Source organism: Harpia harpyja, chromosome 4, assembly GCF_026419915.1.
Source record: "Harpia harpyja isolate bHarHar1 chromosome 4, bHarHar1 primary haplotype, whole genome shotgun sequence".
In the NCBI taxonomy this organism is placed as follows: domain Eukaryota; kingdom Metazoa; phylum Chordata; class Aves; order Accipitriformes; family Accipitridae; genus Harpia; species Harpia harpyja.
The window spans coordinates 42,068,558-42,095,572 of NC_068943.1; the positions used below are offsets into that span (position 1 = coordinate 42,068,558).

The 27,015-nt window shown below is 50.8% G+C and overlaps 1 protein-coding gene across 3 annotated transcripts in view; it reads right to left on the bottom strand.

The window, feature by feature from the left end:
* LOC128141546 (opioid-binding protein/cell adhesion molecule homolog) overlaps positions 1-27,015 on the bottom strand; it is a 312,385-nt gene that overhangs the window by 118,910 nt on the left and 166,460 nt on the right. The gene's annotated exons all lie outside the window — the stretch shown is intronic.

Consider the following 27,015-nt stretch of genomic DNA (forward strand, 5'->3'; position numbering starts at 1 on the left):
ACCGCTTTCTGCCCTGTGCCTGGGCAGCAGGTAGCAGAGAGGGGCTGGGAGCCTGCCTGCAGGCAGGGCAGTGAGAAACGGCGTCCTACCGCCACGTATTTGCCCCGCAGGATCGCGTAGTAGGCTGGAAGGGAGCTCCAGAGGATCGCCCTGCCCTGTCCCCACTCCCTGACACAGAGATCATTGCAGCAAGAAGCCCCAGGGCTTTCCGCCCCACTGGTTACAGCAGGGCAGCGCCTGAGATCAGCAGAGACACCCAGAGACCACCATTTACCTCCTCAAAGAGCAACTGAGGGCACCAAGACCTCGGTGATCAGCCAGACACAACTGTCTCTGTGCCTACAAAAGAAAGCCAACATCACGCTGCCACGTCCCGGCAGCATGCTGTACAGTTCCTCATGTCCAAGCCAAGACAGGCCGGACCTTGGTTGGGTGCCTTCCTCCAAAGGGCATCTGCCTCTTCTACCAAATATACCACGGGGAACCTGCACCTTCCAGGGGCTAGAGGAGAAGCATGAAGACCAGTGAAAGAGCTTTAGCTATTTCGGGACCCCAACCTCATCCAGGGACCCAAAACACAGCTGCTAAAACTGATAAAGAGGTTTTGCAAGCATTTTTCAGTGATCTCAAGCCCAATTATCAGCATAGCAGGTCTGTTGTATGTGGCAGTGGGACACAGCGATCCTAAATACACCGCTAGCCACAGGCTAGCACTGCAGAGATGCATGCTGGCTCCTGGCACCAGCTATGGCTGCAGGCACCAGAGGGATGCTCACTGCAGCTTGGATAAATAGGACAGCCTAGGAGCTGAGCGAGAAAAGCAGGACTGAGTTTTCCATCAGGAAGCTCTTCAGCTGCCGAAAAGTTGGCTTAACCCTGAACACGCAGCTTGGCTGCTTCCTTTCCCCCCCAGCAGTCAACGCTGGGCATCCTTCAGGGGGGAAGGACGGAGAGGAAGGACACCCCATCTCCTTCCCAATCTGTTCCTACCCTGGCACAGAGGAACTGTGTCTGCTGGCAGGGAGGGAGCAGCAGCAGAAAGGAGTCAGCACAGACCCATTGCAGCTCCCCACCAGCAAGACAGCCCGACCCTGGGCACTGCTGAGCCTCATCCAGCAGCAGGATGAGCTCCAGCAGGGAGGGTGCTGCAGAGACCAGAAGCTCTGCTGGGTAAAATGGTGTTTACCCCTTGGGATAGGAAGTTGTAGTCATAGAGTGTGCGTAGCAGAAAGCCTGCCAGAGCCAGTGCAATTCATGAAAGGGGAGTTTTAAAGGGGAAAAAAGCCTGTCTGCCTCAGAAAGAGTCTCTGAGGAGACTGGAGAGACATGGCTACATGAACAGATGTAAAGGCAGGGCATAAACGGATAGACAGATAGCTAAACCGGCTGCTACGGACAGCTGGGCACAGGTAAGCATATATGGGGCATCAGGGAGGGGAAAGAGGGGGCTGGAAAGGGAACGTTATACATATTTACAGAACAGAAACCTGCTTAACTGTGTAGGGACCCAAAAGCCTGGCACAACTACGCAGGAGACTGCGGGAGATACGTCTCGACCACACTCACCCTGGAGGCCACTTTGGGCATCCGACAGCAGGTGCAGGCAGCCAGAGCAGCCTCTCCGGCCCCTGTCTTCTGGACCACCCCATCACAAATATCTCCCAGTCCCATTGCTCTGGTTAACACTACCTCCTGAGTGAGCATGCTGCCATCAAATGAAGGGAACAAGCCGGGACATGGGAGAGAAAAGGGCAAGGGAATAAGAACTTGAAATCCAGGAGGCTACAAAATCTGGATGCAAACACTAAGTCAGCAGGCATGAAAGCAGAGCCGCTTTTGTACCTGGACAGTTTGCAGACCTGAGGTTGTATGGGGTAGTCATGCGGGTGGCTTCAGTTCAGGTCCCTATCTAAAAATATTGCCTAGCTGAGAGGGACTCAGAGGCTGGCACAGGCCCTGGGGGCATCAGGCATATGGCAGTGGCAGATCCTGCTCCTCACAGTGACGTTAACAAGCCCTGACCTTCTCTCATCATCCCAGAGGCTCAGAAAGAAACTGAGACTGCAAGGACAAGTCCCTCCACCTCCCCGTCTCTCACCTCCCAGCCGATTGTCAATCTCAGCTTTTATTAGTGGTGCAGTTTGGCCTCCATCTCCCTCGGAGATTTCTCCCTCATTGCTCTAATCAGGAGCTTGCAAATGTCAAGAGTACAGGCCTGGAAGTAATTAGTGAGGGACCGGAGCCCGGGGGCCACAGAGTGGCTCAGCAGCAGCGCTGCTCCGGCACCGCGCTGGGGAACAGCCTGCAGCCACCAGGACCTACGGATGGCTGCCCTGGATTTTATTCTTCAGCCTCACTGCTGCTCCCGGATTATGTTCCCCTTTCTCCACACAACTCAGGGCCTGCCGAGATGCTCTCTGTGCAGCAGGGAGCGAGTCCAGCTCCTTTGAGATGAACCGCAGTGAGGGACGTGGAGACTCCAATGACACCGGGACCATACGCACTGGGCCAACAAGTGTCACCTCCCTGCTCACGAGCAGCCTTTGGGACACTGCCTCTTCCAAAGGAGCTCCAAAGAGTATTTCTAACTCCTTTTAAACAAGACTCAGATATTCACAGCCTACGGCCTTCCCACAAGCACCCTGCCTGGGTAGGGGAATGCTATGAAGCACGGACACGGCTGCACCAGCGAGGTGCACTTCACCCTGGGTCAGCAACTTCTCCTGCGGAAGGCACAACAAACCACCATGTCCTTGTCAAAGGGGAAAGCACAGTCCTCAGCAGGCAAAGAAAACTAAATCTTAAGGCAAAGATAATGGGAAATAGCTTTCTTTTCTTTTTTCGAGGTGAACTTTGGTGTCTCTAAGCCATTCAGCCTTGTTCGCAACTGAAGGGGTTAATGCTGCGCCCAGGAATGCAAAAACCCAGCAGAGCTGTAGGGGAGAGCAGTCCTTGGAGGACCTGGGCTTGTTTAATCAAAGAGCTAATCCTTGCTCCCAGGGATTCGCCCTCCAGCACTGGTGGAAGTTCTCCAGATGTCCCTCTGGAAACCCCAGACAAGCTTTTTCAAAGACGCCAGCTCCTCTCCAGTCCCTGGCTTGCAGACAGCTGCTCGGCGCTTTCTGAACACGGGGCTCTTTTAAGGCATCTCTCTCCCGGGGCATGTGAAATTTCTAATCCTGAACATCTTGGCCACACTATCTGGCCAAGATGTATGTAACACCTCCATGGCAAATAGAGCGAGCTGTGTCTTGTTGGTATCCTGCTACGTACAGATGGCGTCTGGGCTCGGGGCTATAAGATTTTTAACTAATATCTTTCTGCACTGTTATCCCCTCCTCCCTTTTCTCCCACCTCCTCTTTCTCTCCCTCCTTCTCTCCATCTGTCCCTACCCCCTCTTTTCTCCACCTTTTCTCTTACACACTTGCAGCTGCTAATTTTTACCCAGCATATTTGGCAATCCATCCCGACACCTCTTCCCCCACACACTGCTGCCCTGCTTCTTCCTTTTCCCATTTGCTGCCGAATATTCTCATTTCTTCACCCAAAAGCAAGAGCATGCACAGAGAGCACCGTGCACGGGCAGGACGAGCACGCACACCCCATGCAAAGTAGCACAGCAGGGAGAATCGCATATCACAGTCCCGGGATAAAGCTGAGCATCCACCGGCGCGTGGGAAGGAGGGGGGACACCAAAGCATCACCCCCTTCCCAGGATGAAAGCCTTAGGAGAGCCGTTCACGGCTGGACTGACCACTGCCCAGCCAATGGCACACGCACAGCTCTCTCCCTCTGTCACCCCTGCCTCTCTCCGGCAGAATTTATTTATTCCACTTAATTTTTCCAGTTGTTTTATCTTGTTTTATCTTCACACTAAATCAGGCTCTCTCCGCAAACTGAACTTTTATTTTCCGTGCTGTTACATTTAATGCATTTTATCGCATGAATTTAGCAAAAAAACCCAAAAACCCGCTGAGGTAATTGTGAAAAAAATGCAGCCTATTCTTCAAATTGATCATGGTGCTTGAGCTCGCCTGGGCAGAAAATGCAAACTCAAGACTCATGCTCCTCGCTAATACCCGACCGCTGGACTGGCTTGGCAGTCAATGCCCAGGTAGCCCCTCTGACACCATCCTCGTGCCCTAAATGCAAGCACAAATCCTCCCCACTTCCATAAAATCCTTCCAAGAACAAGCAAACCCAGCCTGGGGTCACGCCAACAGCATGGTGAAGCAGGTCGTGGTTCAGGAGGACCTGCGACACCCGCTCAACTGCACAGTGATGGCTGTGGATTTTAACAGCATTACTTTACACTTAATGCTCAGCATGCAGCTAAAATCCCAGGCTGAACCAAAGACATATGGCACGCTTAAAATGTGTGTAAACCTGACAACTGAAATTCAGAAAGGAGGCAGCTCTGAAGACACCCACCTTGCAGAGTTAAAAGCAGCCTCCCTCATTCCGCCAAATATTAAAGAAAAAAACCCAACTCTGAAAACACCCTGCGCTGCTCAAGCAAACCTCGAAGGAGCTGGGACACCCGGGTACAGCAGAACCATGCAGAGCCGTCACAACATTGCCCGAAAAGCTTGAAAGGCGAGGATTTCATTTTCCAGCAGTCTTTCTGACAACGATCCAGGATTTTTTTTTAATTTTTTTTTTTTCCTAAGGAAATCAAAATGTTAAGATTTTCTTTGTAATGCCAAGATTTTTTTTGTTGCCATTCCTGTTGGTATTTAGTGCATTTGGGCAAGTTTTCAACTCCCATGCCGTTTTTCCGTTAAAACCTGACTCTCGAGGGAAGGGGGGTGGGGGTGGGGGGGGGCAATTACAGACATGTGACATTTTGCTTAGTTGCCAGAACATTTCCATATCAAAACACGCCAAAGTTCAGCCTGCTTCACGGAGGACATTGTCTTGCAAAAAAAATTGCCAGCTGATTATCAAAGAGCACAACAAAAACCCCACTACATTGCATAGTCCCTGCTGGCGTTTGCCAAAGAGATGCTTCCAGGAGCCCATTCCCAAATTTCCCACATCCCTGGGAAGCAGAGGCAAAAAATCAGACCGGGGCCAAAAGGAATTGGAGCATTAGAGAAGAGAAAAAAAGTGCAGGCTGGGGGAGTACCTTCAGCTGGGCTTCCTTGGGATGGACGGAGCCCTGGTCCAAAGAGGGGTGTCTGCAGTCACCCCACAGCAGGCAGGGCAGGGGACGCCGGGGGGGACACAGTGCTCGGCTATGGGGGACCCGAGGGGAGCTCCAGCCTGCACTGACCCACAGGGACAAGCGAGGGGGGCTTAAAGGCTATGTACTGGCAAGGACACCCCATTAAGGCACATTTATTTGGGCGCGGGGAGAGGACACAGGTAGTCCCTGCCTTCCCCTTAATCCTAGGGTGCAGGCAGACAATTTGCAGCCCGCGGAAGGCTCCAGCACCTACAGCACCTGCGGGAAGGGGGAGGGAGGCAGCCTGTCCCCACCTCAGCGCAGCGTGTGCAGGATGAGGCCAAACCCCCTTTGGACAGTGAGCAGCAATTAAAAGCCTGCCTGCTTCGATAGCACCCCAAGGGACACGGGTTTTCCATAGCGGGGTTGCTCAGGGGAACCTGACGGTGGTACAGGTACCTTTGCCTGCGTTACGGGCACGCTGCAGCTCGAGGGCTGCTGGGGACATTCACTGTGCATGGGGACGGAGCTGTAGGGCAGGCTGCTGCTGGGGACAGAGCCTGTGTCCCTCCCCAGACAAGGGCAGGGCGGGCAGGTTTGAGGTTGCAAAATGCCCCTTCTTGCTCTGAACCCTCTGAGCTGCAGGGGACAGGGGAAGGGGACAGGGGAAGGAAGAGCTGCTCCATCCACCCATGGCCCAAAGTCCTATTTAGAGGAAAAGGAGGGAAAGTAGGTTACGAACAACGGAGGCAGACGAGCTGCTGTAAACAGGGCAGCAGCGCTGCACACTCCCACAGGCTCTCGTCTGTTCGGAGCATGGCCAAGCACGGGGCAGCGCAATGGCCCCGTTTCCCCCCCCGGCTGCCACCTCGAAGGGCCCCCCCGTAGCCCCAAAGTGAGCGCAGGGGATGGGAGCCGATGTCGGGGTGCCGCTGTTGACGAGCGGGTGCTGATGGAGAAGTGGCGCTGCACGCACCCCATCTTCTCAGCCCCAGGGACTGGGGGGTGCCCCCAAAAACCTACATAGCTTTTCTGTGGAGGGAGGGACACAGCCATTTTGCCCGGACGCACACACCCACCACATCCAAGGAAGCATGAGCACAAGTCTATCACGTACGCTCCCTTCGCAAAATCATCTGTCAGCCTAGAGAAAGCCAAGGGCCATACGCACACTTGGGTCCCCACCATGCACGAGCATCTCCGGTTCACCCCAAACCCTACAAATGAGCCTGACTCAGTGCTGGCAGGCAGAGGTCCGAGTTTGGCAAAAGCCACGGCAAATGTTCAAGGGCCGCAAGCTGAACCCGAACCACAAAGACAGAGAGAGGGAAGAGGGGGAGCAAGTAGGAAGGATGGCGGTCTCCAACCGAGGGCACCGGCCATGCCAAGGTCCAAGGGTCCAGGAGCACGGACAGGCCTGAAGGCATCTCTGAGATGGAGGAGTTAAAGAAAGACGTGCAGATGGGAATGAGCTCTGACAGAAAAGGAGCCCGGCTGGGTTTGACGTGGTTTCTCCATCGTTAGTATCATACTCACGTACCACCTAATGACTTCTCACTGGGACAAGGTGTGGAGGCACAATCACGTTCCCAAATTAGTCCAGGAGTAGGAGAAACACCAGAAAAGAGGCTCTTGATCACAGATGGCTCGACATTGCTGAGCCTGGGCATGCAACGTGCATTTGAGTCTTACCAGCCATTACAGACTAGAAATGGAAAACAGGACCCGGGATTTAGTCCTGCATCTACCACAGTCTCGCCCTGACCGTGGGCAAGGCAGGGAGCATCTCGGAGCCCCTCAGCTTCCCCCACCTGCCAAGTGGAGCAGGAACATTTCTTCCTTCTCCTGGGAGCATTACAAGGCTCGTTTCATAGATGCTTGCAAAGTGTTTTGTGAGCTCTTAACTGAACAAATAAAAGAACAAATAAATAGACAGCACATAGCCCTGTTTATCCTATTTCTAAATATGAAGCCATTGCATAGCCTCTGGGCTTATTTACAAAATACAGAGACGTAGAAATGATCAGAGCGCAGTTGTGCCACCTACATTAGAAGCGGGAAGAGGGAAACACCACGCTCTTGGCTGTCCTGGGAGGCTTCGAAACGGTGCCCGCAGCACACATTCTGAAAGTTAAAGAAAGGAGAATCATCTCTCGCCATTCTCCTCGGTATGCACTGACATTTTTCACACCTGGATGACACAAGAGCTACCCACCTCGGGGCTGGCTGAGCCAAGACAACCTGCTCCCATGCTCGGAGGCAGGAGGACCAGGCGTCCCCCAGCACGGGGCTGAGCAGCAATCCCATCCCAATGCAACACAGCCACAACAGACTGCAAGCCCTGGTGCTCTGCCCAGCCCCGCTCCGATGCAGGGCAGCAGGGTTTGCCAACCCGGCCCAAACCTCAGACCTGCCTCGGTATCAGCAGAGTGGCCAAGACAGCAAGATTTAAAGAGAGGGAGGGAAGAAGAGAAAAAATTGCCTAATTATATAGAGATGAATGGGAGCTTGAAAACCTGTCTTCCCTTGCAAGCAACGGCTTGTGCCCCACAAAACAAGAGTCGAAGCACTGCACACATTGTGCTCCACCTGCCCACCAGGTACCCCTCATCCCCTCCAACCCAGTCCTCTCCTCTCGGGCAAGACGGTCCCCAATGGCCCCACGGCTCTCACCATGAAGCAATGCACCCCTCGCCCTGTCTACCACCACCCCGGGCAAGGCCGGCAGCCTGCCTCTGCCTCAACACCCTCATTTTTGCACCTACGCATGCATCCGCTCTCCCAAGGCAACCAGCCAACATGCAGGAGCCTTCAGAACATCTCGCTGGTTTGCGGGAGCTCTCAGCAGAGGCAGGAGGGCTGGGAGCAGAGGGGAGCCGAGCGGGGTCTCTGCAGAATTGGGGAGGAAAATGCCCCCGTACCCCCTCCTCGCCCCTGCATGCTCACCGCCACGGTGCTGCTGGGCAGGTTTGGCAGTCGTGTTAAGCAGGTAGAGGTCTAAACGTTTATTCTCAGCCTGTCTGAACTACCTGGGTTTCACAGGCTGCAGATCCCAGGAGAAATAAAAATTCTCAGTATTTTCAGTCTTTCCTCTCTGTGGCCAGTGCAGATGATGTTTTTTCACCTTTGAAATTCTTGCTTCTAAGGGCTGAAGGGAGGGGAAAAAACATTAGGTGAGGGAAGGATCTCGGTTCCTGCAGGCTTTGGAAAACTTCCCTGGGAGTTTGATTTGAGCTGTGGGTAAATGCCAGTGCAGGTCCCCCGTTATCTGAACCAGCAGATCTGCTCCGTGCGTGTCTTGCTGCTGATTTATTCCCAGTGGTATTGGGCACAATGAGATAAATACGCAAACTGCAAAGCCGGGGTATGGATGTGAACATCTCCATCTTCCTAGGTCAGTTTTAATTCATCTTTTAGAGTCAGCCTGGTCTGAGCTATTCACTTCTGACTCCAACCCAATTCTCTTCAAAGCCTGGGTCTGCCTGGATTCTGGGATTAAAATCTAGGTTTGCCGCAAACAAAACTAAGCTTGCTTTATGAGGAAAAGTAACCTTGGGGGAGGGTTTGACTGCAGTTTCAAAGGCTGAGCAAGGTTTCTGTACACAGCACTGACTCAGTTCTGCTTGCTGTCAGCAATCCCTGCTATCTCCAGGTTGCTGACAACCCGACAATCTCCGATACCGCAGTAAGGAAACAACCTGCAAGCCGCAAAGCCCGTTATCCCATTTTGCAGAGAGAATAATGAGGTAGGAAAAGACAAAGGAACCCAAATATCTTTGGAGAAATAAGAGACCTGCCCAAGGCCGCAATGGAAGCCCAGGGTCTCTCCGATGTGCACCATTCCCCATGGACACACGGCCTTGGAGCATCCTAGGTTGCTACCAGGAGCTGGCTCCTCCACCAACAAATAGCCCTGAGGCTCCTTCTAGCATATTCAGGGCAAAGCCCCTTGTACCCCAACTGAATTGGGTACAAGGGACACGCCACTGCAAAACCACGACCGTTTCCAAAACAGCGGGCACTGGTTCCAAAATAATCTCCCCAGGCTCAATGTGGTCGTTGCAAGACACCTGCCCAGGGCTATTCATCCCCAGGTAAGAGCATCAGAGAGCACGATGAGCTAGACAGCTCCATCACGCGCCCGCCCAGCCTGCAGCTCCTCACGTACATTGTTATTAAAGCTGGCATTTGTCATGTTAAGCAGCTGTTCTAACATAAAGCAAAACTGTCAAGGAAAATACGAGCGTTGCAGATGCGCGGCATTTTCTTCCTAACCCGCTTTATTTTTATTTATTTGTGGTTTTTCCCCTCCCAGCTCCTTCACCCTTTAAAACTACCCCTGCTATTGCAGCTGGCTCTGCAAGCCACCATCCTGATAAGCAGCCACTTGCTCGCTTCTTCTGGACTTCACAGGCTCTCCTATTCATTGTTGTTTCTCTGTCGCTACAAATTGGCACTTCTAAAGAGATTTCCAGGCCAAGTATTAACCCCCTCCAGAGCCCAGCCACATAAACACACACGTTATTTGTCAAACGAGAGGAAGGCAGTCAAGCTGTAGGGAAATTTAAGTGACTTGTCTGAAACAGCACCGAGGAGTGAAGGCAGAGGAGCCGAGACAGACAACCCTAACTGCCACAGGATCTTCTCTCTTCCTTCCAGCCCCGTCTGCAGCCGAAACCCTGAAATCCTCCATCTGCCCGATAAATCAGCAAATGCAGGCTCCCTTTCAGAGCTAGAAATAGGACCCAGGAGTCCTGACATCACACAGCCATATTTAAGCACAAAACAAGGTTTCCTCTCGTTGCAAATTCCAGTCCAAACTCCTTTTAGAAAAAGTTTTATAGAGGTTTTATTTATTGCCAACTCCTGGATGATAAAAAGAGGCCACTACAAGTCCTGTTTATTTCCCACCCTCGCAGGAATCGGAGGGGCTGAGATGTGAAACAAATGAAGGGCTCCAGCACTGACCCTGGGCTCGTGCTGGTTTGCAGACCGCTGGGTGATTATTTTATAATAGCTGATAGCATCTGTGATTTAATGCAGCTGTTAGAAATTAGCAAGGACTCTATCGAAGGCGTCCCAGTCACTCACGATAACAGGCTAATAAATCATTCCCCCAGTGCTCCGTGGCATTTATGGTTCTATTTTAGAGATGCAAAGCATAGATCCGGCTGCTCTCCTGGATTTATTTTTATTTATACTTTTAATAATGCAATTAAATAAATAAATTTAGGATGTTGTGACTCTGTTGCCAAAAACAGCACCGATGAGAACTTCCCCTGCATGACTTCCCTTCATTATTTTCTCCCCGCTAGCCAATTAAATGGAAAACAAATGGCTCCAAGGCTCCTCCAAGATATTGCTTGCTACGCTTGGGGTGAAAAATCTCGTACCACTGAAATCCGGGGGAGGCAGGAAGGGAGATGTGGGAAGACAGGGGAAATCTGGGGTGACTTTCACTCTTCTCACTGTCCAAATTTCTTCCCACCACACCACAATCCTGAATATCTAGATGCTACATTTCATGGAGGCATATGCGAATGCGCTCACAGTTGCCCAGTCTTCAGTTAGCCACCAAACCCAGCTTTGTTATTTTCTTATGGGGCAACGATTTGGGGCATTCCCTACGCTCCTGGAAAGAGTAAAAAAGCAGCAACTTCCCCCATATCTACCTATCATGGCTGCAACCTGGGTGCTTAAAAACCTCCCCTCAAATAGGATGCCTGATGCCAGAGCAGAAGGAGAGTCTCACGAGGCTGGCTGACCAGCCTGGCATGTCTTTCTCCACTGAACCACATCACGATGGAGCGCACCCTGCCCTGTCTGTATGCCTCCAAATAAAACCAAGGGAATTACACGTGCTGCCTGGGTTGATGTGCCTGCTCCAGACATCCTGCTTCGGAGAGAATGGCCAAGGGAGGTGGGAGCACCACCGCGGAGAGGGAGCTAATCATGCAGAGATGGAAGTGAGCTCCAAAACCTTCCTTTTCCCTTGCAGCACGAGAGAAGCACCGCACTTTGCAGCATCCCAAATGGCTCCACAAACCTCACAAGAGATGCACCAAGGAGCAACGCACCCCTCACTCTGTCCGCCATCACCCCGGTGAGCCCAGGAGCCTGCCTCTGCCTTGACACGCTCATTTTTGCACCTACACACATGCTTGCTCTCCCGAGGCAACCCGCCAACACACACGAGCCTTCAAAACATCTCCCTGATGGGGCGACTGGCTTGCAGGACTTCTCAGCTCCTGCCTGCGCTGCCCGCTGCAAAAAGCAGGAGGGCTGGGAGCAGAGGGGAGTCGAGCAGGGTCTCTGCAGCATCCTTGCATGCCAGGGAGAGGTCACGATGCATCTCTCCCGCTTTTTCCCTTAAATGAACTCCCTGCAGCCAGCATGTCCTGGAATACAACGCGCCACAGATTGACAGCTTCAGGGTCACAGCTTGTTTCAAAGGGCTTTTCTGCAAGGTTTCACCAGGCTCGTATTGAACGCCACCAAGGAGAAGCCAGGGGCACCCAGCTCAGCCGCTTCAAAACGAGAGTTTGTTGGGTTACGTTTTGAGCTTTTGTAAAGTTCTTGTTCTTTTTTTTTTTTTTCTAATGTCCTTAAAATGAGCCTTATCCTGTGATCTCTCACATGGCCGGTTTGCATTCTCACAGGGAGCCTGACAAACAAGGTCAGCTTCACCTCTGGGGGGTCTCCATCACTTGGAGACCTGACCCATCCTGAGTTCGGTGCAGAGCCCACCTGCACCCCAGGTCAAGGTGGGGAACAAGCACCCCGGTGCCTTACCTCAATGTTACCAACCCCCTTGCTTTCCTGCACTGCAACCCACCAAAATAAAAAAAAATAATTAAAAAAAAAAGACTGTTGCTTCTCCTTCATCTAAGAATATTTTCAGTTAATAAGGAGAAGGACCCAATTTATTTCTCAGCCACGCACTAAACTCTGGTGTTAGAGAGTTTAGAGTAAGCCAACACCCAATAAAGTCCATACAGACTTCACTGGAGCTGAATCAGATCTCTGCTGGGTCCATTTAAAATGCTCTAAGCATTTTCATCATACCCTTACTTTTAAGTAGAGTTACAGTCAGAAAAATTACTCTGCATACATGACCCCAGAGGTTTCATATTTCTTCTCCTGCAGTGACAGTTCCTGAGCAGATCTGCTTAATTTACAAGTTGGGAGATAGGGTTGCTTTCCCCACCCCCCCCTTAAAACTGCCAGCCCTGCAAATTCCTCTGGAATGGAAATACTTGCCTCCCCTTGCTGGCTCTGCCACCTCAGCACAGGACAGACAGCCCTGGGCATGGCTCCCGAGACATGAGCGGATAGGAGAGGGAAACCCAGCCGGCTCCCGATCCCGGAGCTGCAGCGGCGGCTCACCGGAGATGAAGCACTGGGTGCTCTCGTCGCCTGCATGCGACACAGAAGCGGGGAGGACGTGAGGATTCCTAGCGATAAGATGGAGATCACACGTAAAGCACCAGCAGAAAGCCACCATGACTAGCTGCGGAGGGGTTTTTTTTTAATTACAGAAACTGATTCTTCGCAATTACCGTTTAATATAATGGAATCTATCATTAAAGCAATGGGTTCAACTGCTCTGATCTTTTTCCATTTAAATAAAGACGGATGGAGAAGGCTCTGGGAATTGGCACCACCCACCAGACAGACCGGCATCTCTAACTCGGGAGCGCTACCGCAGTCAGGTCAGAATATTCACAGCTCCCCGCGGAGTGAAAACAAACAGAGCTTCTCCCTGGGTGTGCAGAGGAGGAAAGGGCACAGAGCACCCAGCTTGGGACCTCAGAGCACCTTTTCTTTGCTCCCCCAGTAAGTTTTTTTGGTGCACGCATCTCCCGTGGATGGAGGAGGAGTCGCAAGTCCAACAGCCCATCCGGGGTCTTTCCTGCCCTTCCCGATACTGCCGGCAGCCTGCTGCCATCCTCCACTGATCCTTAAACACAGTCCCCAGCCCAACACCAAACCTCTCCCGATGTCAAACACAGTCCCCAGCCCGACACCAAACCTCTCCTGATGTCAAACACAGTCCAACAGCCCGACACCAAAACTCTCCCGATGTCCTTCCTAGCCAGCAAAGAAGTGCTTTGATGACTGCAAAACCCCATTATTGCCTTCCTAAAAGAATCAAGACTAGCCAGGTATTCCCATGGGTACAGCAAGGCCTAATCCTGCATCCAAGATCCAAAGCAAAAGTCCCACTGCCTTCTGCAGAAAGCTGCTTGGTACTAATTATTCCCTTCCTTACCCCAAATCCTCCTCTTAGCATGCAAGAAACTAAAAAAGCCTTGATCTCAAAAGAAAGCAGAGGGCTTCAGTAAGCACTTTTAGCAATATTTTAATAATAAAAATTCTAATTAAATTTTTACATGTTTAAATACATTTGTCATGTATTTTCATTAATAACATTCTGTGCCATTTTTAATTTGATAATCTCCTCACCCTCTGCAAATAACCTCCTCCAAATACTCCAGCCTATCTGGCACACCAGCAGCACTGAGAGCTGAACAACTCTCCCAAGGCCACGCTGCCCATCGGTGGCAGTGGTCTGCACTCTTCTGCTGTGATCGATACAAGAGGGAATGGGAAATGCAACTGAGAGGGCAACCTGGAAAGGGGTCTTCATGGCAGACCCAGGAAGCCACACTACACCAAGCCTCTGGCAAGTGGAGATGTGGGAACATTTTTCTTGCTAGGACCACTATGGACAAAGCAGGTGAAGAAGCAGGAGGACAACAGGCACCAGGGGCAGTTCTCAGAAAACATCCTATTTTCAAGACCACTGGCACACTAAAGACAAACCACTCAACTTTCCAATGCCTTAAGGATCTGCTGAGCTTCAGCTTTTCTCCCTAACGTGGAAGAGAAAAGTGGGAAACAAGAAATGACCCCAAATATGCCTCAGTCCGTTCTGACTTCTGTGATACCATCTTTAGAGAGGGCAAAAATCCTGTCTCTGAAGACTAATTCAAGCTACTGGTTGATCATTGCCTGGAGCAGACTGGTATTTAGTAGCTGGGCAGAGCTCTTCTGCAGTTTTGTATTTATTTTATTAATATTATTATTATTATTATTTTTAACCGTGGAATCATTTTATTAATATTAATAAACCTGCAGAAAGTGCTAATTTCCTCCATCATTCTCCTAATTACCTCTATTGAATTGTGAGGATCATCTGCATGAATAATAACTCCCCATGCATTTGCTTCACTGTTCCGCCTCTGTTCAGCAAAGAAATCGGCAAGAGCTGGATCCTGAACCCACAGATGGGAGGGAAGGATCTTTCCAACCACCACCAGATGCCTCCTGCACTGGCAGCAGTAACTAACGGACTCTCCCCCAGCCTCAAAAGCCTGGCAGAGGTCACCAGATTCCTTTTGCATGAATACAAGGGATGGGACTGGTCTGCTGAGGGGAAGGCGACTGCTCTCATGCTACTTCTCAGTGCGCAAAGCCTCTCTCTGCTCCTCTGGAGCTCCAACGCCCTCACAAGCACTTCCAAACGAAGATTGCATGGGCAGCCTGTTGCACAGCGTCCAGACCTCCCGGCCACCCCAGTGTCAACAGCAGTTTTGCTACCGGTTTTGGCCGAGGCAGAATCTCACCCTGGATTTTGGTCCCAAGGAGCTAGCAGCATCACCACAGAATATCTCCCTTAGCCACACACTGACTGGGACCAGCAGGTCCTAGATCGGGTAGAAGAGGTTACGCCACAGGGACAGCTACTCCCAAAGCAGGGTGTGCAAGACAGTCTTCCAAGGAAAGACTGAGAACAGAGAGACCTTTTATTTTGTTGTTGTTATTGTTGCTGATGATGCCAAGATGTTTTTCCTTCCTAAGTCATCTACAAGGTCCTGAAACCACAGGCAGCACGGGAAGGCTTTCCAGCTCTGGAAACACCCCAAGTGCTGGTGTTTAGCACAAAAGCTAGGAAGACTCATCAGTGTCACTTCCATGGCTCCTTCACGGGAGTCCTCTGCGAGGTGAACCAGGAGGAAAAGGGACACCAGCACACCTCTACAGCGTGTAACTTCAGCACAGCCTGGCAGTAACAGCTGCGCAACACCCTCTGGCTTGCTAGGGGACCGTAAGTCTTTAAAAGATGTATGATGTTCTTGGATGGGATCCATTCCCCTGCAGCTTCCACATGCCAACAGGCTTGCACGAACGCAGAGGTCTGCCAGCACATGGCAGTCTGATGCTGAATCTCTGTGATGGACCCTTTGCAGGACCTGACATCCTCTGCCACCAGTGCTGACCGCTGCAGGACATCTGGCTAGGGAGAAAATTCAAAGCGCGAAGGAGATCTCCATAACCATCGCTGCTCTTATCACGGAAAAGCAGCTCCGACCAGCTGCTTGCTCAGGCAGAGGGAAAAGACAGGACGTTTCTGATTCCCCCACCCCGTTTCGCTTGCTGCGAGCATACTCAACTTGTGTAACACCCAGACTTGCTGCCCTTCAGCCACAACCCTAAGCTGCAAGGTGGCCACAGGCTGCCTTTTTGCCTCCAGAACGTCCTCTTCTGGCAAGGGGATAGGACACACATTGGTGTTTTCCTTTGTTGGCAGCAGCGTGGCAGGGAGAGAGACGGTAGGTTAGCAAGGCTCTTGCTTCACAGGAGAGGCTGCCTGGATCATATTTGTATTCATTTTCATGAACTCCCCATAAAAGTCACTAATAGAACACAATCTGCTAATTAAATTTCACGCAGGAAGGCATTTTCACCTTAGATTAGCAGTGTCCTTGCACATTTTTTGCTACTAATGCACTAATAACATCTTATTTATCTTATAAATGAATTCCGTTAGACTTATCATTAAATTTGAGATATTAACGTGCTCAAATGAACCCACATGAAGGGGGGGGGAATAATTCCAAAGGGATGGAAACCATGAATCCATTTTCTTTCCTTTTTACTGCTAGGAAAGAAAGGCAGCGGGCTGACAGCTCAGGGGAGCAATGTCCTGCCTTTAACTGCTGCAGAGGTGCAAGCGAAGGCAAAGAGCCCTCACCAGCCCCCAGGTCTCGCTGCCAGGGCTGTGCTACCCAAGCAAAGGGCACGCAGAGCTTCTGCAACCCCCGGTCTTCTTTGTGGGGAGGTCTACATTAAGTGCTTTCACGCCATAGAGCACGTAGGAGAGGACTGAGATGCATCTCGCTCCATCCCATTGGGGTCATACCTATAGACTTGCATCAAAACTCGGGGCTCCTATTTCCCAAGGACTCGCGCTCCCCCCGGAGATGCCCCATCTGGGTGTGCAAATAGGCTGGAGAGGCCAGCTGCCGCACCTGCTTCCCAAGCCGGGGCCTGGATTTAAAATATTTGTCGAAGGGAGAGAGGAGGTGGGGGAGAGGCGTTCTTGATCATGAATCTTGGCAGGATGCAGCTGCTGTCTGTGCTTCCCCGCGACTGGCTAGAAGATGGATAACAGAGAGGAGGCCAAGCTGCAATGTTTAAATCCAGATCTGCTTTCGCACGCTGCTGAGAACCCTCCCCTTCTAGAGCTGTATTTTCTGACTACACATCCTCAAACCTCCCTTGCACCCAGCTCTACAGGCGAGACATCACCGTCCGTCCGCCTGAACATCACGTAAGGGCCTGATGCCAACCACCAACAACTCAGCACACACCAAGTTATGCCTCGAAGAAGGGGATACGTTTTTATATCCGGCTTTTCATTCTGCTGAGGCTTTTTATCCCAAATCAGGGTTTAGACTTTACGCACGCTGGATCAAATCCCACCCTGGCTGAGCAAAACAAAAGCAATGACTGTTTCCTCCTCAGTACCTTCGTACATGGCCCTACGGTGCTTAATAGCCAACTTTGCAGAAGAAAACAACATCTAACCTCCGCTATTCTGACGGCGGCATTTTCTCCCCCTTTCTGAAGATCCAATACTTTCCCACTTGTAATTGGATGAGGCAACATTGACATCCAGTGGCCGATTAGATTAATCGCAGCAGAGCCAGAGTATTTTCTCTGGGGATGGAGCAAGGGCTGGCAGCGCAGGCTGAGCTGCAACAGGCAGAAAAGATGCCAGCATCCCACCGCTGTCCCTCCTCTGCATCTCCCTGCCAGGGCCGCCACCACCACAAACCAGGGGAAACTGCATTTCAGGGCTTCATTATTCCCAAATCCTCCGCCATGCTGGAAGATACTACGGCCCCACCGACATAAACCAGCATCTCTGCTCCAACTGAGGCCGCGGTAGTTTACACCAGTTGGCCCCCTTGTTTTGTGTCCGAGTCTTCTTGGAAGCCCAAACACTCTGCAGGGTGCAAGCCGGCATGCACAGGCTGCCAGTGAGCTGCCCTGCTGTATTTTACCCCTAGACATAGGCTTTGAGACCATTATAAAGCCGAGGAGCACCAGCCACGGCTACTTGTCCATTGCTCCTTACCTCCACACACACTTCTTGCAGGACACCCACTGCCCCAGCAACAGCGCTGCTTCCTGTGTAGGACAGCCCTGAGACCCCTTTGCACGCTGGATTTTTCCCAGTGGCTCACCAGCACCTGGTGTAACACTTCACAGAGATGGGCACACGCCGCTTTACTAAACACGGGGCCAACCTGCGAGGGACCAGCCATTCCTCAGGCATTTACACCATTGCCTACTCCCGCATGCAGCCAAAACCTCCCAGTTCAGCATCTGGCCTTGCCCAAGGAATATTTTTGCTCTGATATCTCAAGTTCGACCTGGATCTACCTGCCCATCCGTTTGCAGCACACACCTTCTGCCTATCACCCAATCCCACCAGCTCTCGGTTGTCTTTTAGCCGTACAGCACCATGGCACAGGGCTGGTTATGGGTAACTTTAATTCTTTGCATTCTCAAAACCCTTTCCAGATGCAAGCTAGAGCTGGCCATCTGCAAAGTCCAGGGGAATTTCTGTATTCCCTGCTTACAGACAACGAAACTGAGGCACCAGGAGAGCAGGAAGACCCCGGCGGATGGGGGAAGGCTGAAAATCCATGCCATCAAAGCCTGCATTCAGACCACTCTGTCAACTACAGAACAATTTGCATGCCTACAGGGGCAGTTAGATGTTGTTCCCTCCCCAGACAGCTGTAAAAAAAGAGGCTCCCCCTCCTCAAATCTGCTTTAAAGGTTCTCCAGTTTCTGTGGGGCTTTAATTTTATTTTAAAAAATACTAAGGCAGATTACATGCTACGCAATTAAATATTGATTGGGAATTCTCCCCAAGTATGTTTCCCCTCCATCTCTCTGCCTCCACCGGGAGATGTCAAGTTCTGTTTCCCAAGCTGTCCCCATCCAGTGATTACGTTCATTAGGACACCAGCCTTGTGGTTAAAAGTACTTTCTTTGCTGCTGTACGTTTAATTAGACAACTCTTTCCTAGAAATTATTTATAGTCAAGCTTGGGAGCTATTGTTAGTCCGAATGTAAATAAGATTCAAAAGGGAAATCCCAGGGCACCCCTGTGGCTGGTGAGCCGCTCACTTCAATCCATTAGCACTGGTCCCAGCGCCCCTGCTTAGCACAGGCTTCCAGGGGCTTTATGGCTGCAACTTGTGCTGTTTAACAAAATAATAAAGCAAGCCAGGCTAGGCATGGGTTTCCAATTCAACTTCTGATAGACAACGAGTATTTTCCCTCCTGTCAGTGCAGGGAGCCTGGAAACCCCCCAACTTGCAGAAAGAAATGGATGTGGCTGGAGGAGGGCAGCAGACAGCCTTTGCGTTCGGTGGGGAAAATATCAACTTTAATTAGAGCAATATACATCTTTGCAAAACCATCTGAGAACACCTGAGCAGGGTTATGTGTTTGTTTGAAAGGGCTGGGTTTGGAAACATGCCTAGGAAGGACACAGACTGAGCCCAGAGGTCTCAAAACCCTTTGCAGCGAGTCCATGACAAGCTACAGCACCGCGGCTTCTGAAGGAAAAGCGAACACATTGGTCTGATCCTCACCAAAACGACCAGACCAGCTCATAAACACAACCACCGCCTCCAGGCGAGATGTTCATCCAAGCCCTGGTCGTCCTCCTCCTGAGTCCCTTTGCAAGCAGCATGGATGAAAGACCAAATATCTCTGGTTTCAACCCAAATTAAGTACCGGGCTGGACAGGCACTCTCTTCCCGCCACCCTGCAAGAGCTTTGCTGGGAGCATTTGCCAACCACTGCATCCAATGTGCAGCAACGGGGCGATCAAGTCTGGATGCTTCCCCCTCCTGCCAGCCCAGCACTCGCAAATCAACTGCGCATCATCTGATGGATGATTCACAGGGTTAATCTTGCATTTTCACACCTTCGGTTGTCCTCCTGGCATTTGAGGGAGGGGAAAAATGCACTCAAGCAGTGTTATTTAGCAGAACAGCACTCAGCGGCTTGGAAATATCTGCTCCATACAGGGAGAAGCAGCAAGGCCAGGCGCGTGAAGTGGCCGATAATGCAACAAAAACGGTAAATCTCTAAAATCTGCAAATAGTGAGGAACAGCGGGCTAGAGGTCACTGCACCAGGCGTGCCCGCCGTGGGCACCGCACGGGCTGGCTTCATCCACATGCCGCACGGCTCTGTTAGGACCGGGAGGAAACGCAAAATTAAACACCAAAAGCTCGGCTGCCAGTTTTGATTTCGGCTGCCACCATGCCGAGCTCCCCGGCGCTGCAAAGCCGCCTGCGCAAGGTGTCCCAGCCCCAATGGTGACGGTGCCAGCAAGCCTGCCATCACCGCTGCCAAGCCCAGGCAGAAGCCATCACCGTTCTGGAGAGTAACACCATGGGGAGGTCTATTATTTTAAACATATAATTGATTCTAATTCATCACTTATCGCACGGTGACAGATTTTTATATAGTTTATTATCTCAGTCGCAGCACGGGGGCCCGGGGGGGCTGGCTCCTATTGTTCAGCAGTTCCTGCTCCTGCCTCATCTCTAGCTGCTCCCGTTATCTGTCTGATTAAGTTAGGGATTCTGGTATCTCAGGGTCCCCAGGTAACTGTCAGCGCTCATATCCTCCCCTTGCAGGATTAAAGCAGCCTTTATGCACCTCTCCTCCTTGACCCGCCTGTCACACACGGTCTCCATGTTTAGCTGATGATTTGGGGACCACAGAGATGGCCATCGCCCCCCCTGCTCCCAAATGCTCGGCAGCAACACCGGGGAACTCCCCAAGGACCTGGGTACCAACGGCACCAAGCCCTTTGGACCTTGCAGAATGCAAACCCGAACGCTGTCACCTCCATCCCTCCGCAGGGGCATCCCTCCCCTGCCAGCACCTCCAATGGGAAATTGCAAAAGCAGAAAAAGTACCCAAAAGTGCCCGGTTTAGCACAGGGATGCGCAAACACCGCATCGCTTCCCAACCCCATCAGAAAACAATTCAGCCCTGATCCACAGGGGCTGGGTGCTGCCGCAGCCTGGAGAGCCCCACTCCTCCTCCTCAGCGTTTCCCCTCGCACTGGAGCAGTACAAGACCGTAGCTAAAATGGGTCAATTTGGAGAATTGCCATTTCACAAGGTGCTTTTTGCTTCTCCACACTTTGTTTCTGTTCGGTTTCGAAATGAAAAAATACAAAAGCACCCGCACACTTTCTTCCGAGGAGCTCAGCGACTCCAAAAATACCAGAAACTAGAATTTTCTTTTGACACTTTAGAGAGTCACTTTGCAATCTCAGTATTTCATTTCAGCATTTTAGATTATTTTGAATTATTTCTACAACATTTCACGATGCTAAATGCAACACTGAGCATCACACAGCACAGCTACAAGGATGTCATTATGTGACATAACATAATGATTGAAACATTTTACAATTTGATCCTATTTTAAAATCATTAAGGGCTGCTGCTTCTCCATTCTGATTGAAACATCTTGAGTTTTTTTCCTAGATCAAAGCGTGTCTTGTTCAAAATGTAAGGAAACAGTTTGACATTGCTCAAAAATGGCATCAAAACCAGTTTTTACAACACAAACAACAGAGACTTCCATCTCCATGTCAAACTACTTCATTACAACAACAAACGCAAGGCACTTTTATCTAAAAACTAGGATGTTTTAGTTGACTTTAAGTAGCAGCTGCCCTTAATTATTTTAAAAACAAAAGGAAACATTGCAAGGATTAATCTGCTTTGGTGCCGGTGATGTCTCATAGAAATTTATGAATAATAAAAACAAACCTCCAAACACAGTCAAATTCAAGCAAAACTTTAAAAGAGCAAAATTCTTTGCGATTTCTCTGCCAAGGAGACCAGTGCAAGGGAGGTCTATGCTGCTACACCACGCAGTGGGGATGCTGGCAGGGATGCCTTGTACACTGCGAACCCTTTATCAGCCATCGTCAGTCCAAGAAGTAATTGCAGACCAGGTCTGGCATAAAATCCAACCGCCCTGACCTGAACAGCCAGCCTTCCCCTGGCAAACACACCTGGGAGGCTCAGGAAGGGCTTTTCACCTGGGGGGAAATGAAAAGCTCACTTCTGGCTTGGCCTTGATGACCCAGGCAATGCCATCCCTGATGTCCCCTCACTTCCATGAAACGGAGGCGAGGGATGCTCTGTACAGCCAGGAATGAGTAACGTCACCTACACAGACCTTGCTAGGCATATATTTGATAAGAAATACAGTCAAAATCTGATTTAAGCCCAGCTTGGCAAGCTGTGGTTAGGACAACTCTGCTCTCTGGACTAGGCACTCTACCACTCTCCTATTTTGAGGGCAAAAGAGCCACAAGAAGTATTTTCTCTTGCCTGGCTTCCGTCCAGAGGGGATAGCGGTTCCGTAGGTCTGGGACCATCACGTGTTTTTTGACACAGTACCTAACACCAAGGGAGCTGAATCGGTCAACCCCTTGAAACTGTAGGAAGTAAACAAACAGCAACAATAACTATATATATGACTTAGACTAAACAACATGGTATTTTGCAAACGCACATGCTTGCACGTACACGTGGAGCGCGGATGCTGCAGTCTGCCTAGGCTGCATCAGACAGTGTTGATTCAGATGGGATCAGAGAGACCCAGAGAGGACCACTCCAAAATGGAGCAAGTTAAAACCACCGCCCAACCAGATTAATTCCCATTAGCAGCAACCGGCTTAGGGGAACACGACTTTTTCTCATCCTTTGGGCGCCCGTTTGCAGCAGCGGGGTCCCGACACCGCGGTGGCAGGCAACCAGCGGCACGCTCGGGCTCACAGCAGTGCCCGGCACAATGCTGGCATTCCCTTGAGCCCTGCGTCCACGCTGCATCCTTGGAAACCAAACCCCTCGGCTCTTACAAGCGCAGAAGAGGCCCTTGAGGTGCTATCGGCTGCTCCCCGAGTGGCTGAATATTCCTGAGGTGGGCTGGGGCTGGGCTCTCAGTTGCAAAGAGGAGAGCACTCGTTTCCCCGCCAGCTATTGCCTTTGCTGCTGACATTTTGCTCGGTGCATGATGAGCTTCCTCCCCCACTTCCCCTAGGAATGACACCGCTGTTATCTCCGCTGCATCTAAAGCACACACAGACTCAGTTTAGGGACAGTTAATTTCCAATTCTTTCCAGATGGGTTGGAATAATATCCCCAGGTGGTAAATACATTATTAAGAAGGCAGTTTGGTGTGAAATTGGCTATTAAAATATAGATAAAGTTTAATATATTGAGCTCCTTGTCAGAAAAATCACTTTAGAGGGAGCTTATTATTTGTTTGATATTAAAAGAGTCACAGCTCCGCTCCAAGTGACAAATGGGGAGGGGGAGGAAATGCCACCAGTAATGAACAAAAGCTTTTTAACATTTAAATTTAGGTTTCCGCTCAAAGCCCCATGCTGTTCTGGGCATGCCCGCCCAGCGGATCCATCCGCCGCTCCTGAAATGTCAGCGGCCGAGGATGCCAGCATCCCGCGCCCATCTCAAACCCTGGCCACGATGCCGGGGGATGAAGACGCTTTTTCTTCCCCTTTGGGGGAATTTCAAAGCAAGCAGCCTCCCCTCTTTGCTCCATGTTTCCTTACCCTCTGGGGCATTTAGGAGCAGAAATCCAGAGAGGAAAAACCAACTTCATAACCTCCCCAGCGGTATCGCAAACCCCAAGGGGCAGCATGGGATGCTCTAACTGCACGCCGAAGGGCAAGCCTCCCCTCTCGCTGGAGCAATGTCCCATCGCTACAGCTTAAAAAGTAAAAAGCTTTACAGCAAACCCAGACTAAAGCTTTGGGATCCGCTTCGCACCCGACCAGCACGCACAGAGCAGCAGCATCCCCACCTGGGTGGGATCCACAAAGGATAATTATGCAAAACGTCACTGGTCCGGTATGGAATAACTAGAAGGTGAGAGACAAGCTGCGGCTTCCCGCTGCTCCGTACAGGGCTCAAGTTAGGTCTCCTATTACTAAGACTTCATTAGTTTTACAAAATATACTACAGAACATTTACTAGCAGGCTATGAAGAATCATAAATAATTAAAATTAAATTACACTTGTCAAGGAAATGAACGAACTGCTTCTCCGCGATGCATTATCCTCCTGCACTTATTTATTTATTTTTAAATCGCTTGCTTATGAACTTAGCAGGTTCTTATAGACAGGGGTTAGAACAATATGCTCTTTGGACAAGAAAAAAAAATACCACTGACCTGATTTTTACCCCACTTAGCCACAAAGCAGAAGAAATTACAATTTAAATCAATGGTGCTGCAGCGCGTGTACCCACATTTGAAATCAACAGTGGTGTTAAAAGTATTATTAATCAGCATTATTATTATCTGGCAATTAGCAAACTTCAATAATTGGCACTTATTAGATCTTCCACTTGATGAGAATTTACTGTCAGAAGCCTTTGAGGGGAGGCACAATAACAGTGGAAAACATCTTAACTAATTAATTAAGCCTCCCAACAGCCCCAGAACCCTTACGAAAAGAAAAAAAAAAAAAAAAGAAAGAAAAAAAAAAAGGCAGTTTGTTACTGCCAGAGTTCGTGTTAAGGCTCCTTACCCCCAAATTAAGAGATTGCTTTGGGCTAGCAAATGGCATCTTTGCACCACTGCCCCTTGCAGAAACTGGGCTCCTCACCTACGTCTTTGGGCCTTTTATTTGTACCTATTTATTCCTTTTTTCTCTCCCGCTTGCCAGCACCTCCTGAAAGTCCCTTCCACAAGTTAACACCCACCCCCGGGGTGCAGGGGTGCAAGCATCAATCCGGGGACCCAGGGAGCAGAGGCACGCGATCGCCTTTTATCTCCCATTTCTGTTCGCTCTTTAGATTCTAATGGTTTGGATGTTTTATTAAGGGTCCTGCTCTGTTCAAGGCAGTTGGAGGCCTCCTGTCATTTGGGATTGACAGCAGAAGAGCGGGGAGCGAGGAGGAGGAGGAGGAGCGGGCAGAGATGCAGGCAGGACTCTGTGAGCCCAGCTCTGCCACTGAGCTTGGACCAATGCCTCAGTTTACCCCTTTACCACGCAAACCACCCTGCTTTCAAGCTTCCTTAATATCTGGTAATGGGATTGGAGGTTTCTGGGATGAAAGGTGGGATAGGTGTGCATGGTACTAATTAGTTAATTTCTTCAATATTTGCAAAAACAAAACAAAACAAATCCCTGAAAAACAACACAGTTTACCCAGGAAGGTTTACACACACAGATTTACATTCCCGGGGTTGCACACGCTGGTCCTGGCACTTCACTGCACCAGAAGTTGCTTTTATTTGGAGGCTTTTTTTTGCCTTTCCCCTATAACACAAGGAAACGGCCCAGCAAAGGATGCAAGAAGCACCTTAAATAACCCCACTCTTCATCCCAGCGTTGAAGGAGTCAGCAAACACGCGGCAGGCGGCATACTGTGGATACGCAAGGGGAGAGCCAGCCACACTGCACGCTGTCCCTGGGAGAAAGGCGGTGTATGAGCAATAGTAGTTAAATCTATTTAACCTGCACACTGCAGCGAGGATGGCAGGGAGACCCCAGGGAGCATGGAAACCCCTCAAAGACAGCCAGAGCCTGGCACCAGGGCTAGGATGAGCTGGTGGCAATGGCATACTGGACTTCCCAATCCTTTTCCATCCAAAGGATGCTGGAAGAGAGGAGCCCCCGGTCCGCAAGCACATCCCCCGACTACCAGCCCATAAGCCTTCGGTAGCAGAAGAGCCAGGTCTCATCTGCAGTCTCCTCCACGTCGCGTTGATTAGCCAAGCGCCAGCCCCGAGCTGCAGCTGCTCCTCCGAAGAAAACTCCCACCCCTCCATGCCATCTCCTCCTCGTTTCTCTTCCCTGGCAGCCAGACGCATGCAATTATCCGCCGAGCCCGGCTCCCCGGCCCTCCCTCTCTGCCCCCGGCTCCCAGCGCCAGAGAAGTTTGCAGCGAGTGCCTCCGCTAGTAGAGGAGGAGGATCAAGGTTGCTGGTGCTGCTTTCAAAGAAGACCTGGAGAGGTTTGGAGGAGAGGCGGGGCTGCCTGCAGGCTTCCCCAGAACATCTTATTAGAGTCACTTTCACACATCACTTGAAAGCCGCCTGACAATGTCCTTTCCTTAACAAAGCAAATATTGTATAAATTAATAGCCCTTCAGGGAAAGACAGAGGCAAGCGCTTCCCATTGCAGGCCCAACGGCCACTTTCTGCAAGCCGCTCTTGCAGCCCACCAAGAGCAAACTGCTGGCAGGCTGGGGAGGTGACATGAAGACAAACCCTCCACCTTCAGCATGATGCACAAGCAGAGGTCCCCGGATGCCAGATGCACCCCAAAACCTCCATGGAGAAGGCTGCAGAAAGCAAAACAAGTGTTGAATCCTGATTGCTCTCCACTGCTGCATTCCTGAGGCGAGCCCAAGGATCTCTCTTATATTGCTATCAATATTTCAGCGTGCACCGTTGTAATTTATGAAGGTAAAACGACGCTTCTGCGAAAGCCATCACGTATGCGGCTCTCCCACTTGCAAATTTGAGGGCTGCTCGCAGTTGCTGCAAGTCGCAGGTGCAGAAGGGCTGCGGAGAGGAGACAGGCTGTGGTCTTTGTTCAAAAAGACCAGGAGACACCTCGATTTGAAAGGGATGGGAAGCGCTACCTAACCTGGCCACCTCCGCCTGCCACTCATTCCCGTTGCGTTTGGCCCCCGGGCCGCAGCAGTGAGGATGCTGGGCTGGGATGCCTGGCAGGCGAGCGGCTAAGCACGGCCAAGGGTAGTTTGGTTTCTACCCTTGCAGTCCGATTTGTGCTGAGAAGGAGCTCGAAAGCCTCGTAAAGAGGCTCAACACCTGGCTCTGCATGAACTTTGGGGGTGGGGATTGACCACGCAGCGCCTTGGCTTTGCTGCACCAGTCTGGGAACCTGCGCACAGCCCAGCCTGCCTCTTCCCTGCGGGACCCCTAAGAAACATGTCCCCGGCTGCTTATCATAAAGAGAAAAGGTTGGCAACCACTTTCTCCTTTTTTCAAACCACCGTGGAAAGGCCTAAGAGCAGACAGAGCTCCCTACAGCCCTGCCAGCCACTTTTGAACTGTATAAACCTCCCAGAGGTGCAGCCCTTGGGGGCTTCGCACAGTGCTCCTAAAATTACTCACGGAGCTGGCACTAGTTTCTCTCCCTTCCCTTACTTTGCTGCCTATTCCCTTTTATCGTGTTTAAAAACCCTGAGCTCCCTCCTCCATCCATCCCCGCAAAGCAGCTCCCTCTGTGAGTACCCTCACCAGAGCCCCACAGTTGATTTAACCTCTGTTATCTCCGCGATTAGCCCTGCCACAGAGCAGATAGTTGGCTCTTATCAGCCCATTAAAGAGCCAAAGAATGCTGTTACCAGTTTTTTATCTGCAAAACGCACACAAAGCCCCGCTGATTATTCTATTAATTTGTTAATGAACCTGTCTTGCCAGACAGACTCTCGGT